Source organism: Mandrillus leucophaeus, unplaced genomic scaffold (genome assembly GCF_000951045.1).
Source record: "Mandrillus leucophaeus isolate KB7577 unplaced genomic scaffold, Mleu.le_1.0 Scaffold51, whole genome shotgun sequence".
NCBI classification, from domain to species: domain Eukaryota; kingdom Metazoa; phylum Chordata; class Mammalia; order Primates; family Cercopithecidae; genus Mandrillus; species Mandrillus leucophaeus.
In genome coordinates, this window is record NW_012105475.1 from 2299157 (window position 1) to 2305053 (window position 5897).

At 44.5% G+C, this 5897-nt stretch overlaps 1 protein-coding gene across 8 annotated transcripts in view; it reads left to right on the top strand.

The window, feature by feature from the left end:
• Positions 1-5897, top strand: part of DLGAP1 (discs, large (Drosophila) homolog-associated protein 1) — a 703239-nt gene that overhangs the window by 689399 nt on the left and 7943 nt on the right. The window lies entirely within an intron of this gene.

Here is a 5897-nt window from a genome sequence, read left to right on the forward strand (position 1 = left end):
AAGAGATTTTAAAAGCAGAGCAGAAAAATAGAACTTAGGCCTAAGAAATTGCTGCTAGACAGCTGTCAAGGGAGACCCCTCGAGATCACGGAGGGAGGGGACAGATATCTGCCTGTGAACTGTTTGGTATGGCTGGTGACATATTAGAGGAAATATAAATGCACTGAGTGACTTGTGGGAATGCTGAAATAGTTGAGTAACGCCTACGTAGAATGTGCATCAGAAACCATTATCTAGCCCAGCAGTTTAAAACAAATAAAGGAGCAAATTGCTAGAAAACCCTGGGCCAGAATGGAGTTTCTTATTCTTCGATTTCTGTCGCTCAGACTTTGTGGGGAATGAGGTTGAGAAAGGCTTCATTCCACTCGGGTGTCTGGCTCTGTATATTCACAACAACCGGATTGCTTAAATCCTGTAAAGATTTCCAGAGGGGCAAGTGCTCTTCGGAGACGTTCTCCTGCTTTAGTTTTTGATCCCTTCCTTCCCGACCATTACGGCGTGTTGAGAACACCCTGGTGGGTAGCGGGGCAGCTGCACCCAGTCCCAAAGTGTGCAGGCGAGCCCCAGGGACACTGCAGAGCTGGGCATTGCTCAGCAGAGAGCAGCTCCGCTCGGTCGGAGCACGCCTGCCGGCAGCTGGGGAGACAAGAAGTAGCCTGTTGCAGAGACGGAGATTTTCAGCACGGTGCCTAGGGAATTCGCCCCATGTTGTTAACAGGAAGATTGGGCTGTGGAGTGTAAAAGCTGGGACGGCCTTGGTGTTTTCTAGGCAACAGACTGAACATGTTCACTCCTTAGAAAATACTTCAGTCAGTCACAGCTCTTTCCTAACAGTACCAGTGGCTGAGCTCCGGAAAAATATGAAAGGATATGGATGGGATATGCTGAGTGCCAAGAGATTCCCCCTCCAGTTTAGTGTTGCTTTCCTTGTGTTTGGGCTTGTATTAGAAAAACAAGCCAGCCGACCATGACGGCTGACTCCATCAATCCAAAACTATACTGGTAAACACTTGAAATTCATCCTTGCGGTAAAGGAAGTTTTAAAAAAAAAAAAAAAGCAACAACTGTTTGCCTCTTCTCTTGGTAACATGCAGTTCTTGGTAACATCAGTGCTGGAAAACTCCATTGCTCCCAAGAAATATGCAGGAGGAGCATGTGTTTTTCCAAGTTGATTTTATTACTTTAACCCAGGAGCCTCTGTGACATAGACCAACAGGGTAACAACAGTGATTGGGCTGTCTGGGTGGGCATGAGTGTTCAGTGTGTGTGTGTGCCATTTTCCCTAATTATTACAGCATAACTTCCTCTTTGCTTTACCAGACTAAATCTCAACGATGAAGCAAGATGTGTAAATTTCTCGTATGTTTGCTCTTTTCAGTTCTAGGAAAAATCCGAACCGCAGTGGGCAGTGCTCAACTTCTCATGGCCCAGAAATTCTACCAGTTCAGAGAACTGTGTGAAGAAAACCTGGTAGGTAACACGCTCCTTCTATAATTTCCCTGCTAGTGCCATGAGAAGAACATCTTACCAAGACTGGCCCAACTCAAGTAAAACTGATTTTGAACCAAGTCAAGGTCCATTGGAGTCTCTCACTTGGAACAGAGAATTGTCTGATGAATCTTATTTCCTGATTGTCTTAAAATGAAAATGTTTATTTTTCACTTAAATAATCTTAGAAGAAAAAATTCAATCAAGTTAAAACTATTTCCTGCTTTTTTGGTAACTGAACATTTTCCATTTTCCTGGCTTTCCCATGGCATCTCTGATTGTATTGTTCTTATCAAAATATGAAGCAGCTTGATATTTCTAAAATAATATTGCCCAAAAAAATCATTTTGGATAGTGATTTTCTTTCTAAAATCGCAGTCAATGACTATTTCCTAATCTGAGTTCTCTGTTTTAATTCAAGAGCCAGAAGTCAAGGATGTTACAAAGTGTAGATTTGATCTCCTTGAGACAAATGAAGAATTCATCCTTCTTGGACATGCAAAAACAAAGCAAAAGAGGCTGGGCGCAATGGCTCATGCCTGTAATCCCAACACTTTGGGAGGCCAAGGCAGGCGGATCACCTGAGGTCAGGAGTTCAAGACCAGCCTGGCCAAGATGGTGAAACCCTGTCTCTACTGAAGATATAAAAGTTAGCTGGGTGTGGTGGTGGGTGCCGGTAATCCCAGCTACTGGGGAGGCTGAGGGAAGAGAATCGCTTGAACATAGGAGGCAGAGGTTGCAGCGAGCTGAGATTGAGCCATTGCACTCTAGCTTGGGCAACAGAGTGAGACTTCGTCTAAAAAAATAAAATAAAATAAAATAAATCCCTGCAAGAATAGCTTTTATTGCTCAATTGTTGGTCAAGCTGGGTCTAAAACAAAGAAAATGAAAAGCAACTTGTTTACCTTGTGGCAAGTGAAAACAATTATTAGCAATCTAAATGACTTAAAATATGATCTTAGAGGTTTTTGTTTTTCTTTTATCCCCAACAATTGACAGGCATGATTTTTGAGTTTTTGTTTTGTTTTGTTTTGTTTTGTTTTGAGATGGAGTCTCGCTCTGTCGCCCAGGTTGGAGTGCAATGGCGTGATCTCAGCTCACTGCAACCTCTGCCTCCCAGGTTCAAGCGATTCTCCTGCCTCAGCCCCAAAAGTAGCTGGGATTACAGGCATGCGCCACCACTCCCGGTCAATTTTGTATTTTTAGTAGGCAGGGTTTCTCTGTGTTGGTCAGGCCGGTCTCAGACTCCTGACCTCAGGTGATCCGCCCACCTGGGCCACCCAAAGTGTTGGGATTACAGGCATGGGCCACCGTGCCCAGCCCAGAGTTTCACTCTTATTGCCCAGGCTAGAGTGCAATAGCACGATCTCAGCTCACTGCCACCTCCACCTCCCAGTTCAAGCTATTCTCCTGCCTCAACCTCCCAAGTAGCTGGGTTTACAGGCACCCACCACCACACCCAGCTAATTTTTGGTATTTTTAGTAGAAACAGGGTTTGACCATGTTGGCTGTGTTGGCTAGGCTGGTCTTGAACTCCTGGACCTCAGGTGATCCACCCTCCTCGGCCTCCCAAAGTGTAGGGATTACAGGTGTGAGCTACTGCACCGGGTCCAAAAATGTGCAGATTTCTAGAAAATGTTAACCTCATTAAAGCCAGCTTTTGACGTTTCCTAGTTCCTTATGGGCTCACATTTCTTGGCCACTAGAAGCACATAGGTGGTAAACTATGCTTGTCATATTTTAGGTAGACTGAGGCACAGTGGGGGAAGAGAGTCACAATGCTGGTCAAACCAGGCCCCTCCGGAAACAAGTGCCTGACACGCGCCTGACACCATGCTGAGAGCCTTTACATTCCTGGTCTGGTTACATGCTCAAAAAAAACACATGCAGTTGACAGTGACTTTTTTTTTTTTTTTTTTTTCCCGAGAAGGAGTCTCACTCTGTTGCTCAGGCTGGGAGTGCAGTGGCGCGATCTCAGCTCATTGCAACCTCCGCCTCCTGGGTTCAAGCGATTCTCCTGCCTCAGCCTCCTGAGTAGCTGGGACTATAGGCGCCCGCCACCACACCCAGCTAATTTTTTATATTTTTAGTAGAGACGGGGTTTCGCCATGTTAGCCAGGCTGGTCTCGAACTCCTGACCTCGTGATCCTCCCGCCTCGGCCTCCCAAAGTGCTGGGATTACTGGCATGAGCCACCTCACCTGGCCTGATAGTGACATTTTAATGACAGTTTACAAATGAGGAAAATGGGCACAGAAAAACTAAGAAACTTGCCCACAGCCCCATGGTAAAAGGCAGAGCCAAGATTCAAATCCCAGTCTATTCGACCACAATCCCTATAAATCCCACCCAGGATGTGAGTTCACTCCTCCTGCTCGTGGAGTGGACTCAGCTCCATGCTCCTTTGCCCCAGGAGGCACTGTGGCCTGGTGGTAGCACTGCTTAGGTCCACAGCTGCATGAAAGTGGCACCATAATTTGTCAGAACCAGACCCAGCCTCCTTTGAAGAGTTCCTATTCTGAGGAGAAAAATCATAGCTCTATTTTGAAAACACTTACTCATTATCACAAACTAGACTCTCAGGCTTAGAATGAATAGACAAAAGTTGGCCTCTTCCAACATAACTAAACCAAGGACTCCAGCCTCCCTTGACCCTCCCCACTCTCCCCTCCAGCCCCCACCTCTGGTCTCCAAGGCTTAGATTAAAGAGTGAGCTGCCGCTGCACACGACTCACTGATTTGGAGAATGGCTGAGCCTAAACGCTTTCTCTCTGTTTCTCTGTCTATCTTCTTAATGATGTGGGAGCAAAGAAATTCTTTATGAGAAAGGAACAAGTTGCCCATTATACAGAGTTAAATACATTTAAGAAAACACCGGCAGGGCGGAGTGGCTTGTACCTGTAATCCCAGCACTTGGGAGGTCGAGGCAGGAGGATCTTGTGGCCAGGAGTTCAAGACCCGCCTGAGCAACAATGTGAGACTCCCATCTCTACAAAAAACACAAAAATTAGCCAGGCCTGGTGGTGCATACCTGTAATCCCAGCTGCTCAGGAGGCTGAGGCAGGAGAGTCACTTGAGCCTGGGAGGCAGAGGTTGCAGTGAGCTGAGATTGTGCCATTGCACTCCAGCCTGGGCAACAAGAGTGATGCTCTGTCTCAAAAATAAATAAATAGATATATTTATAAATGTATAGTTCCCAAAGTGCCCAATAGTTGTAAAGTTCATTAAAAAATAAATTTTAAAGTTTGTGTTTTATTCAGTATTAAAATGTATTCTAACGATGTCTGAATTAATGAAAGCGTTTCTCTGTAGTATTCTGATTTAGTAAACTAAAAAAAAAAAAAAGTATTTTTCAATATTTAGGTTTTCAGAATAGACAGATACAAGTTTTGACAAAGGGCCTCTTAAATACAGTTTGATGCTCCTACAATCTATTTGGCCTCATTGGTAACTAAAACTAAACTATTCACATTTTGAAAATCAATGAAGTCTTGAGGTCACCAGGCCTATTGGCTACATTGTTTCAGTACATCAATGTACGAAATGATAGTTCAGCGGAATCAGAGAGTGTAGGTACACTGCAGTGTTTTCTTTTCTCTTTTCCTTTCTTTTTTTGAGACAGCCTCACTCTGTGGCCCAGGCAGGTGTGCAGTGGCACGATCGCGGCTCGCTGCAGCCTCCCACCTCCCAGGCTCAAGTGATCCTCCCACTTCCGCCTCCTGGGTAGCTGACACCACAGACACGTGGTCAAAGCTTGTACCTGTCTATTCTGGAAATCTAAATATTGAAAAATCCTTTTTTTTTGTTTTAGTTTACTAAATCAGAATACTACAGAGAAACCCTTTCATTAATTCAGACATCATTGGAATAGATTTTAATAATGAATCAAATACTTACAAACTTTAAAATTTATTTCTTCTAATGAACTTTAGAACTTTTGGGCCCTTTGGGAACTATACATTTATAAACAGAGCTATCTATCTATCTATCTATCTATCTATTTATTTATTTTTGAGACAGAGTGTCACTCTTGTCACCCAGGCTGGAGTGCAATGGCACAACCTTGGCTCACTGCAACCTCTGCCTCCCAGGTTCAAGAGATTCTCTTGCCTCAGCCTCCTGAGCAGCTGGGATTACAGGCATATGCCATCGTGCCTGGCCTATTTTTATATTTTTAGTAGAGATGGGGTTTTGTCATGTTGGCCAGGCTAGTCTCGAACTCCTGACCTCAGGTGTTCCACCCACGTCAGCCTCCCGAAGTGCTGGGATTACAGGTGTGAGCCACCACAACCAGCCTTCATTTATTTTTATTTTGAGGTAGGCCAATAATACTGGTGCACCCAAGAACTTAAAACATCTTTCCAATCCATTATTTTGATGGTCATCAACCGTGTACTTTCCAAAATTCTG